This window comes from Mirounga leonina, unplaced genomic scaffold (assembly GCF_011800145.1).
Source record: "Mirounga leonina isolate KUSES-001 unplaced genomic scaffold, KU_Mleo_1.0 Mir_165, whole genome shotgun sequence".
NCBI classification, from domain to species: Eukaryota; Metazoa; Chordata; class Mammalia; order Carnivora; family Phocidae; genus Mirounga; species Mirounga leonina.
The window spans coordinates 47,155,475-47,167,722 of NW_023270415.1; the positions used below are offsets into that span (position 1 = coordinate 47,155,475).

Consider the following 12,248-nt stretch of genomic DNA (forward strand, 5'->3'; position numbering starts at 1 on the left):
CCTTGCGTTTGTATCCTTACATGGCAGCGAGAGAGAGTGAACTCTCTGGAATGTCTTTTATAAGGGGCACTAACCCCATCCCCCAGGGCTCCACCTCATGACCCAATCACCTCCCCAAGGCCCCACCTGCTAACACCATCACATTGGGGGTTAGGATTTCAACATCTGAATTTTGGGGGACACATTTAGTTCATAGCATTTTATAATAGGGTCATTGAATTTTTTGAAATTATATGTATAGATTCTATTATCTATAAATATCATTTCAATGTAGGAAAGGGGAAGTTATAAAAATATTTGCCATAAAAAGAGGGCGTTGGATCCGACAGAATGGGAGCTGCTCTCGAGAGCGATCGAGATTCACCTGCGGGGCTGAGAATGGGACTCATGGCCCTGCCGCAGGGCCTGGGCAGAGGAAGCTGGTGTCAGGACAAAGTCGGGTTCCTTCGGGAAGGAAGGAAGAAGCGGGCCTCGGCAGCGGAGCGGGAAGGACGCTGTTGGCGCCAGTTGGCTCCCAGTGGCCCGGGGTTGGCAGGGGTATTCCGGGCAGTGGGGAGAGGACGTTGTTGCGGAAGAAGATCCGCATCCTCGGCTCCACCTGGCCTGGGTCCAACACCACTGACCAAGCCACTTGCCTGCCTTGGATTGCAGTGTCACCCAGCAACCTTCTGATGACAAATGTGGCCTCCTGGCTGCTTCCATACTGGGAAGAATTGGTGGGGGGCGGGGGGGAGGGGGGAAGGTGCTCCCCGCGCTGGCGACTAAGGTTCTGGTTCCGGCAAAGAAGCATCTTCAGTTGCGACAGATACACTGACCTTCCGGTCAACGCATCATCTCCTGTGAATTTGGTTAAATCAGTCCAGGGCCTCGGAACGGACTGATTCTGGGTGTCCTGACAAAGTGGAGTTCTGGAACTGGCCAAGCAAGGGTGGGGTGGGGGGAGACCACTGCCAGGCACTGTCACCTGCTGGGCCCTTTCTGGGTAACCCGTGGCTTCCCAGCTGTTGCTGGCTGTGCACCCTGTGGGCTAATGCAATGTCACACAAGGCCCACGGGCAGAGCCAATTAAAGGGGAGCTGCTCTGCTTGGCGGCTGGGAACGGGAGGCCCAGAGACAGCTACCCACCTTCCCACAAGTCCCTCTCTGTGGTGGGGGCTCCCCTGAATATCTGAGGGCCTCCGACAGCTTTTGTCCACTCTCTGAGTCTCAGGGTACAATGTCTGCCTCAGACACCCCCCAACCAGTTCCTCCCTGGGAACCAACCCCATAGAAGCTCCTACTCGGGGACTGGGTCCCCGTTGCCCTCCCCCAGCGGTGCACGCAGAGAAGACCTGTCATATTCACTGAAGAGATAGGAAGGCCGAGGGGTTTGTGTCCTACTGTGGCCATGACTTCCAGCTTAGGTTCCTTCCAAATCATTCTGCTTTTGCATCTTAAAAGTGAGGGTGAGCAACCAGCTCAGGTGAAGCCACAGTTAGATGGGCAGAGCATTTAAAACAACAAGCACCAAAATAGGAAACCCCATCAAAATATTAAAAGCATTAAAAATTTCATAAAGCCAAGTCATAGGTACATAAGGCCACCAGCTTTCCACCCTTTATGACAAAAAACATGGGTGTTTTCTTTCCATTCCTAAAGGGTGCAGGGTTCAGCATCCCTGCATGGAGGACTCCAGAAAACCAGGACTCTTAAGCTCAGAGATGGTTTATGTTTCCCACAGACCCAAGGGCCTAGGACCACTCCAGCTACGGAAGATGCATGGTAGGGGCGCTTGGGTGGCTCAGTTGTTAAGTGTCTGCCTTCGGCTCAGGTCATGATCCCAGGGTCCTGGGATCGAGCCCCGCATTGGGCTCCCTGCTCAGCGGGAAGCCTGTTTCTCCCTCTCCCACTCCCCCTGCTTGTGTTCCCTCTCTCACTGTGTCTCTCTCTGTCAAACAAATAAATAAAATCTTTAAAAAAAAAAAAAAGAAGAAGAAGAAGAAGAAGATGCATGGTAGCCACAGGCCCAGGGGTGGTGGCAGTACCGAAAATGGAGATGTGGTCCTAGCTCCCAGGGGCTACAGCAGCCATGATTGTAAGTCCTGGAGGTGTGGCTGAAGGGGCTCAGGACCAGGGCAGTGCCTTCCCTCAGCCTCATGAGCAGCTGAGGCATAGAGAACATGGTACTTGCTCATGACCATCCATTTGACAAACATTTATTATTTTCTATTCTATTTTCTATATTCTATCCTATTTTCTATTTTCTATTCTGTTCAAGCTCTGTTCCAAGTGCTCAAGACAGGTGGGGCTGAGATCAAAATGGGATGGGATGGACCTCAGCAAGTACCTCTTATAGATGCAATATTTTTTTCTTTATGCTTTTCTATATACAAAAGGGGCTTATTGCTTTTAAAAATTAGGGGAAAGGCTATTAAAGTAAATTATTAGAAACTGTTTTGTAATAAATGTCCATGAAGAAAGTAAAAATGTGGAAAGGAAATACCAGAAAATTTCACATCTGCAGTAACAGTGGACTTTGGACTCTGAAGAGGCCTTAGGAGTCAGAAAATCAACACCAGATGGTTCGAGAGAGTTGATTCTGAGCTGTTACTGTCAAAGAAATCCGAGGAGGCAGGCACTGTGTCCATTTGGCTGCCATCTTATCTTGGCCTGTAGCACACAGCCTGTTATGTAGTAGGCACTCAACATATTACTGAACAAATAGTTGTTGGGCAAAGCTTCATGGATATGGCGACCTGGCCACCTGCGAGGCGACCTTGAGAGATGTCTTTTCTTATTGCCACTGTTCCACTTGCCTTCATTTCTCCCCTGGCAGCATGAGTAACTTTCAGGTGCCCTCTGACCCACTCCTAACTTCTCATCACATTCGTCAGGCGTCCTTGCATTTTCATTTTTCCCACAACGGTCCTTGATTTAATTTTGTCCTCATTTCATTTATACCTGCTCTTCCCTCATCCTTTTCTACTATAAAAGACCATGTCTTGTTGTGTCCTCACAAAGATGCAAAACAGTCTTCTAAAATCCACAGATAATACTCTGGTTTCTCTTCAGATCGCATAAATCTTTCGCCTTTTACTAAAATCCACAGATAGCACAAACATCCAATTTAACCAGCAGTTTCAAATCCTCCTCCACTGATTTTTTTTTTTTTTTTTTTTTTCCATTAGAGGTGCCAAGTAGCAAGGCTCAGCCCACCTTCTGGGGCTGGATCTAACAAAATGTGAACTCATCAGAAGGCAAGTAGGTGGGCACAAGAAGAACAATGAGAAGTTGGGGATTGTTGGCCTTTCTGAAATAGAAAATCGGCCACGCTTTCTCGCTCTGTTGGCTTTATTTAGAAGAATCACAGTATCAGTACTGTTGGTTTCAACTGGGGGCTGCCAGGCTGAATTCTTAGAAAGGCCAGCACACTGTTTGCCACTAGACTCAGCTCCCGGACAGAGCACGTAAAATGGGTCTTTAGTGACTATAGGCAGGAAGAAGTGATGGAGCAGGAGCTCACCTCCCAGAGCGGAGGCCCTTGTCATTTGCCTCAAGCTTTAAACTCTACCAGTTTGAGCTTCTGCTATGACACAGACCCAACCCAGGCTGCAACAGCCAGCATTTTAGACTTCCTGAGACCCGGCTCTTGCTAAAGGCCTTCCTACGGCCTCTCATTTGCTTGCCATTCGAGGCTGCACATTATCTAACAGAATCAGACCGTATGCTGTTCTCCAAATCACACGCATCAACCTCTGCCCAGATTTACACTCTGGTGCTGGAACATGTCTGCACTTCTCACCATTTTGCCTTTTCTACTGTCATTCCTTAAACCCCCAAATGTAGGTATTTTTCAAGATCTAGCCCTTCCATGGAAGCTTCCCTGTTTCCCCCAGCTCGAAGTGATCAGCACTGTATTCGTATGTCTCTTATAACACTTAACACATTTTGCTTTCATTATATCACAGTAGCTTATGTTCCCTATGACTTTAATGTTCTCAGAAATGTGGATCATGACCCACAAGTGAGCTTTGAAATCCCTTTAGTGGGTCATGACCTGAATTCTTAAAAATTAAATAGAAAAAATAGAACATTTTAGAGCACATTACACATAAACATATTTCTCACTTTGGTTCATAATCAAAAAGCTAGAAAGTCACTGCCTCACATAGTAATGATGTTTTCAGCTTCTATGTAACAGAAGGCCTTAATAACCAGCTTAAATAACAAAGGATTTATTATCTTATAAGATGAGAAGTCTAAAAGTGGAGGCAGCTCTGGGTTGGTTTATCATCAACTTAGCAACATCAAGAACCCAGCTTTTTGCCATCTCTGTCATCCTTCTGGCTACCTCCCCTCATGTTTGCAAGATGGCTGCAGGAGTTCCTTGCATCATACAAACGTCCAGCGATCAAAAAAAGCAGTTACTTATTCTTTGGATCTCTTTTTATCAGGAAAGAGATCTTTCCCAGAACTCCCCACCCCTGTCAACTCCCAGCAGAACTCCTTTCATTTCTCATTGAAATAAACTGAAATAAAATGAATGATATGCCCCGCCAGGAGTGGCAAGGAGAACCAAAATCAGTTTAGATGAGGATAAGAGCACCTTCCGTGAACACTTATCTGGTCAGGAAGAAGGGGGAGATTGATGGCTCTGATGTGGGCAAGGCAAAGTATTGGCCAGCTCCCCACAAAGCGCATTGGGGCAGGACCAGAGTCTCTCTTCATATGCTCTGCAACACATACCACGGAGCCAGTCTAGACAGTTACCTCAATTTTCAGTGATAAATTAAATCAATCACTTTGCCTCAAAGTATAAATATTCATGGGATACATAGATCAAATATCCAATCTGACATACTGGAGGCATTCTGCAGACATGAGTTGCCAATCTATAACTCACCAGAGGCTAGGATTTTCTTCTGTTTTAACTTCTATTGAATTTTTAAACGCGAAGGGCTAGCTTAGCAACACTGTACATTGTAATACCATTTAAATAATAAAATACATATTTGTCACAATGCAGATGGCAAGTGAAGATCCCACAGATGGAAATGTGGCTCCTAAGAGGAGATGGTAAATGTGTGGTGGTGGGTGTGGAGAGATGGCTGTATTGGGCTAGAGAGACATTACGTCATCCCAGATATGGGTTTTTTTTGGGAACCTGGCAGGATTACTGCTGAATCATTCAGCTAGGCAAATTAGTGGCATGTTAGTTGGACAAAGGTCCCTGTAATTAAGCCCTGGTACCACCACAGTCCTTGGCATCTTTCTATTTCTGTGGCCGTGTAAGGCCAGACTTGAAAGCATGTATACATAAAATAATCATATCTGCAAGAGTTAGGGGCATTACAGTATGGAGCCAGCACATTTCTCCTCTCTTCCTCTACACAACACGTGCACGCACGCACACGCACACGCCTCCTATCAGAGAAACCACAGGTTCGGAAAAACTTAAACTGCAGAAAACCTTTTGCCTCTGGGATTCCTAGAATCCTTTGCTGCTGGTACACATGCAAGATCCTCCCACCTGTCCAGTAGGGAAAACGAGCCTCGTGAGTGTCTTGAAATTCCCTGAAAGATGACCTTGGTTCTGGAGTCACAGGGCAAAACTCTTCTCACCTGCTAGACCACAGGATGCTGCAGGTGACTCTGGTTGTCCTCGTGGGGCAGGAGACTTGCCTCCACTCTTGCCTCTGCTGCTAATTTATGACCTCGTTGTAAGGCTGTGTTGGGTCTGCGGGTCTTGGGCACGGTCCCAGCTCTGCCAGAGCTTGCTTGAAGTTCCACGTTCAGTTTCAGGAGCCTCATTTTAAGAAGGTCCTTGGCCAACCAGATGGTGTGCTTGCTGCCGGAACACAAGGTGTCCAGAGACTACCGGGAAATGATCCAGAAACAATACAGTGGTAGTCACTACCACCGTGTGGGGCTTTTACATACATTTCCACACTTGGTTTAGTTTCTCTATCAACCTAAGCTATTTACGCACATTTTAAAGAGATTCTAAAGACCACAGGCCAGAGAGATTGACGTTGGTACCCAGGAACATTCATAAATGGGTTATTTAACAGATGGCTGGGGAACTTGGAAAAGGAAGTGGCAATTACAGAGGGCCACATGGCCTCACCCTCATTTCCTTTCTGCAGCGTGACCCATAATTGATAATAAGAGCTAAAACATATTGAGTGCTTCCTATCTGCCTGGCATTATGCTAAGTGTTCCAATGCATTTAAGCTTCTCAAAAACCATGTGCTGGGTGCTATTATTATTTCAATTTACCGATGAGGAAACTAAGCCTTAGGGAGAGAAGTAACTTTTCTCTGTTCGTGGCTGTTCCTTGTTTTCCCCCTTGCGCTTCAAAAGGCTCTCTCGTTCCCACTCTTCAGGATTCACTCAGATGCTCCCAGCAAGGCTTTCCCTGCCCACCTGTCACCTGAAGTAGCTCGCAGCCACCTGCAGGTCCTCTGTCACACTCCCTGCGCCTTGCTCATTTCCTTCTAAGAACATCATAGTCTTGTTTACCTACTGATTTGTTTATTGTCAGTCTCTACCATTCAGATATAAGCTTGTGAGGCAGGGACCCTGTCTCTCCCGGCTGCCCTATGGCAACGTCGAGTACGGTGCCTGCAATGTAATAGGTACTCAATACAAATTTGAATGAATGAATGAGTGCCATGTGTAAATGAATGAGTTTAATTAGTCAGTGGGATTTGGACATGAGTTCATCTAATGCCAGAGACCAAGTTTTCAGCCCCTGCTCACGTGTTTACTCACTCATCCTTTCAATACACATTCATTAAATTATCAACAGGTGCCAGGCACTGAGGTGGGTGCTGGAGAATCAAATGAGTAAGACACAGCCTCTGCCCCTGAAAATCTCACATATAAAGGGTGGTGGTGATAGTTTGGAGGGGTGATGAAGTGGGGTTATAAAAAAGCACAAATAAAAATATAATTTGATATGTCTTATAATAGAGTTAAGTATAAAATGACACAGCAGGAAAAAGAAGAGACTACCTAAATGCCCCTGCCGAAGTTGGAAGACCTCTGCCGAGCAGGTGACTTTGAGCCTATCCTTGAAAGAGCACTCTGGACTATGGGGGAGAGAAGAATGTGTGCAGAAGCAAGGAGGGGAGAACTCATGGATATATCTGGGGAGTGGCATGAAACTAGTCCCCATAACCTACACTGCTGTGTCATATTTTAATCATGGCACCCCGTTGTTATGAGGGTCACTGACCAATTGACCCCTTGGTGAAGCATCGAGGAGGGGAATCCTGCCTGGAGTGGGGGTGGGAGGGCACCCCCAAGTGTGTCTGAGTGGTCTCAAAGGTGTCCTCTGACGCTTAAGAGTGACATTACCTGGAGAACTGTTTCTCAGAGGAAGGCACCGAAAGGCAGGACGAGAAACAGCCATATTCCTGCACCAAATAAGGGAATTTCCTAACAAGAGGGCTAACTATAACCACTGTGTATATATATTGGCTTGTAGTTTTCAAAACCTCTCCTCAAACATTACCTCATTTGATCCTTCAGTAGCTTGCTAGATATGTTCTGAAGCTTAGTGAGACCATTATTATTTATTGGATCAACATTTATGGAGCACCAAGGCCCAGCCAGACAGGGGCAATGCAAGCGGGAACCCCACAGCCTCTGGCTCCAAACTACCCACATGCAAAGAGACAATGAGAGCACATTGTAAAGTGTTGTGAACCTGATCAGCATGGAGGGAAAAGAGTTAGCCTCGGGGACGCAAGAGCAGAGAGCACTGAAGCGATGACTAGCACCCAACGCGGGCAGTCCTGGGCTCAAACCCTGGCCCTGCACCCATTTGCTTGTACGACCTTGGGTAACTAAATGAGAGCATTAAAAATAAATTAAATGAAATAATACATGTGTACCCACTGGAGTGTAGTCTGGCTGCTAAAAAGATGATCTTAAGTAAACAACCACTTACACAAGATGGAAACTGATTTCTCTTTCCCACAAACATCCAGCCAGGTACTGTGGCTCTGCTCCAGGCAGTCACCCATCCCAGGCTCTTTCCACCTAGTTGATCCACTCGTTCTAGGAGATTGACCTCATCCATCTGGTTCAAGATGACTCCTCATCACAAGTCACGCTGTGTTGAGATGCAGCTTGATATGGGAGCTAAATCGGTGCCGCCAGGACCTGGTCCTCTCTTGGCATGGCTCCCCTCTCCCCTAGCTGTGGGCTGCACTCTCCTATGTGGGTCGTAGGAGAGTTTGGGCGGTGCAGACTTGATGTGCTGATAGCTTTATGTCCACCATCCCCCTTCTAGAGTCGAATGGAAGTCCTGGACGTGACTCTCAGTAACCCCCACCAATCCTGGTGACCAAGGGGGTGGGAGAAGTTGGTTAGCCAAGACTAATTAGGGCCCCCTCACAAATACATGGCTGAGAATGGGGGACGGACATCAGATTTTCTGGTCTGCTTTGCTTTCCCCATTGCAAAAGCCAAGTCCAGATGATAGAAACAGACCTAGAAGAGTCAGCAGACAGCAGAGGGCAGGGCTTGGGACACACAAAATTCTCCATACTGTTTTACAAGGAGAAGGATGGATGGATTTAAGGGGGTGGGGAAAAAAAAATCTCTCATTCCTTCCTTCAATCAATTATGTGTACTTCTAGGTTACTATAATCCATAGCAGTGGTCTTTGAACTCTACCCAAAAAGTCCCAGTTTTGATTATGCCTCTAACAAGTACATTTATTTATTTATTTTTGTAAGTGTACACATGTGCGGGTGGCACCCCAGTGTCCATCCTTTCTTACTTCCTTAGTATAGCATTCCCTAATAGGCACACGGCATCCCAGAACAGACTACATTTCCTAGGATCCTTTGCAGCTAGGTAAAGTCATATGACCAAATGCTAGCTAAATGCTAAACGTGTACAGTACAATTTCCAGGAAGTATCCTCATGGGATGGGCATGTAATTCTTCCTTTCTTTCTCCTTGCTGCCTAGAATGTGAATAGGATGGCTTGATCATGACCAACAGCCTTGGATTAGGAAGTGGAAGCTCCATGCTGAGAATGTTGGAGCGACCAGAAAAGACGCCTTACCAACTCTGGGTGGCTTACCTCCAGAGTCCATTTACACGAGAGAGAGAAATTAACTTCTCTCCTGGTTCTGCTGCTGGTGGGTTGGATTTTCTCTTCTTACTTAATCTCAGCCCAAATTGATCCTACCTGATACAGTTATACACATTATGAGACATATAACAAAATAGATATAAAAAAGAAGAGATAAAATAACTCTAAGCAGAAGTTCTGTATTTTTTACCCCACCGGTAGAGTGTCACATACCCTGGGGCTGCATCCCTGCCCCCCCTTCATTTTAGAGACCACTGGTCTCCTTGGTCCTTGCCCTGTGGCCCTCCATAAGGTTATGTTTGTGAGGCTGTTTGTTTCTTCTCCCTGAATACACTTTGCTCATTAAGGCGGGGGTCCTGAAGGGAGTCCTCGCAACCAGCCTACTACAGTGGAGGCAGAATCCCTCCCAAGCCCTGCCCTCTGCTGTCTGCTGACTCTTCTGGGTCTGTTTCTATCATCTGGACTTGGCTTTTGCAATGGGGAAAGCAAAGCAGACCAGAAAATCTGATGGAATTGACGAGATGAGATATAATCTGAACCCAGAGCAGTAGGCAACGGTGATTGTCAGGAAAACAAAGACATGTCCTTCTAGCCCCCGCTGCTGCTAAGGCACACCCACTCACTGACCAACCTCTCCGGCCCTCGTTCTGTAGGGAAGGAGGGGGAGGGGGAGAGGCAGAGAGCTTTGTTCCTTGAGAGCTTTCTCCAGCTCTCAGACCCGCTCTTCCCTGGAAGGCAGTGCCCAGGGGCTAGGACGACCACACCACATCAGAGCCAGCCAGAGCACATCCACTTCCACTACTCCAAGTCCAAGGGTCGGCAGCCCCCCTGCAAGGCTGTGGCTGGGAAACCAGACCCTGCCTGGTCTCTCCAGGATCTGGGCGAGTCTGTGGTCCCTGCCTCCATCCCCCTTGAGGCATCAGTGTCCTGATTGTATCATGGCTTCAAAATTCCCTGACTCACGCCATCCTCAGATTTTTAAAAAGAGCTTATTCAAGTGGTGTAGGCTGCATGCTTCACCCCTTCCCACTCAACGCAGCTATTTAATCACAGCATCCGTATGCGTGCGTGCGTGTGTGTGGGGGGGGGGTCAGGGAAAGGCGGGGTTGGGGAGGGTCAGAGGGGCTCCTGAACCAGAAGGAGAAGCCCTTGAGGAAGACTCGTGCTGATCTCATTACGAAAGCAATGTCCTGGTGCTCAAAGAATGCTGGCCCTTCACCCCAGAGCTGGGCAGGTCAGAAATGCGGACCTCTGGGACTGTGCAGGTCTGCCAAGGAAAAGCCACCACCCAAGCTGGGGGAGGGACGCTTCCCCCATTGCATCTGATCCCACTGTTCTCCCACACTGCTAGGTAGCCAGGCTGTCATGTGATTTGCTAGTAACCATGGCAACGAACCCGGTTCAGCGAAGTGTGTGGAGAGGAATCACACAGAGAGATGAGGCGGGTGCAGGACGAGGCGCTGTCCCCAAGGGCAGCGGGTCGCCCACTCCAGTGCCCCCAGGGCGATGGTTGCTGTCCTTGTTATTGAGTAAATAGTGACTTGCTCTTCTGAGCTGGAGACACTGGTTGTCACTGATTCTCCTTCTGAGACTTATCTCCTTTATTGTGGAACACAGTTGCTGAAGATGAAAGACAAAAATAGCTCTCTCCGAAGGAGAGGATGCTAATGCATGCTGTGCTTGCGGAGATGGGCTTCTCATTGTCAAACGTGCACCTGCAGTAAGTGGAGGCTTGGGGCCAGTTCCTGTCGCTGCCCCGGACCACCGAGAAAGCCCAGCCGCACCTGACAGGGCGAACACTCCGCGGGCAGCCCGAGCCCGAGCCTGAGAGCCGGTCTGTGTCCCCAAAGCCTGGACACCAGTGTGCGGGGCCCTGGCCAACCCCACTGCCCGCACCTGCCGCTTTCCCTGCTGGGGGAAGTGGCTCAGATCCTCTTTGCTGCGAACAAGGACATAATTACAATTGGGGGAAACACATATTGTTAAGTTAAGGCTGCTGTAGGGTAATGTGGGAGCGCGGCGGGCCCCTCAGGGCTGGAGCGCGCACCTGCTCTGCGGAGACCAGCTAGTGGGTGCCGCCTCCTCTGTGGGGTGGCTCCGGCTCAGCTGGTTCCTCCATGGGTGACCTTGAGCAAGTCACTTGGTCTCTTTGGGTCTCAGTTTCTCCATTCTTACAAGAGGCAGAGTAATATTTGGGCGGCCATTCCCACTGGGCTTTTGTAACAGTCATGTTTGATAAGCCAAGGAAAGTACTTCAAAACTATAAATCCCTACCAGATATCATCATCCTTTCACCATCGTTTTTTTCTGTTGTAGAAGTATCCATTCTTAAAGGGTTCTGAAAGTTGGAAAGAGTAAGCAATCAGGTCAAAAGTTCTGGTAGCGCAAAGCTGAAGATCACCATGCTGGGGTGTGAGATAACGTTTAATGAGTGCAAAGCAAATCTCATGTTGTATTTAATCCTAACACTCCTACTGATGATGATAATTTCCATTTTACAAATGAGGCCCAAATTCATATAGCTGGTGGTAGAGTCAGGGTTCAAGTCCCGGTCAATCTGACTCCCAAGCTAGGATCTTAACTGCTATGGGGGCCCATGCTAGGGCGGGTTTACCGACACATTCTCCATGCGGGTGGAGTTGTTACCGGCTGGTTTCCTGGGGGGTTCACAGAGCAGCATGGGGGGTATGTGTGTGTGTTTGTATTCACAGAGCAGCATCGGGTGGGTTGTGTATGTATGTGGGTTCACAGAGCATGGGTGTGTATGTGTGCGTGTGTGTTCACAGAGTGGCAAGGGGGTGTGTATGTTCACAGAGTAGCATGCACTGTGTGTGTGTGTGTGTGTGTGTTTATAAAGACTGGGCTGCCTTCCTTCCTTATCTGGGAGTTCCCCATTTGTCCCATGCTGTTGCAATGGTCTCTTAGGGTCCTCATGGAAACTTCCAGGGCAGCCTGGAGTGCCGCAGTCTGCTCTGGTTTCAATGGTGAGACTGGAAGCAGGGCTAGTGGGTGTGTGAGGCCGGGGAGATGGAGGCCTGGGAGATGGAGGCTGGGGAGATGGAGGCCGGGGAGATGGAGGCCCGGGAGATGGAGGCTGAGGAGATGGAGGCCCAGGAGCTGGAGGCCTGGGAGCTGGAAGCCCGGGAGATGGAGGC

At 48.3% G+C, this 12,248-nt stretch overlaps 1 long non-coding RNA gene across 2 annotated transcripts in view; it reads right to left on the reverse strand.

Annotated features, from left to right (window-relative positions):
- Positions 1-5,005: 5,005 nt before the first annotated feature.
- Positions 5,006-12,248, reverse strand: part of LOC118015080 — a 38,603-nt gene continuing 31,360 nt past the window's right edge. For both annotated transcript variants that reach the window (XR_004680519.1, XR_004680518.1), the window contains 3 exons: positions 10,490-11,431; positions 7,937-8,328; positions 5,006-5,853 (listed from right to left, as the gene is read on the reverse strand). This is a non-coding gene — a long non-coding RNA (uncharacterized LOC118015080). The remainder of the gene's footprint in view (positions 5,854-7,936; positions 8,329-10,489; positions 11,432-12,248) is intronic.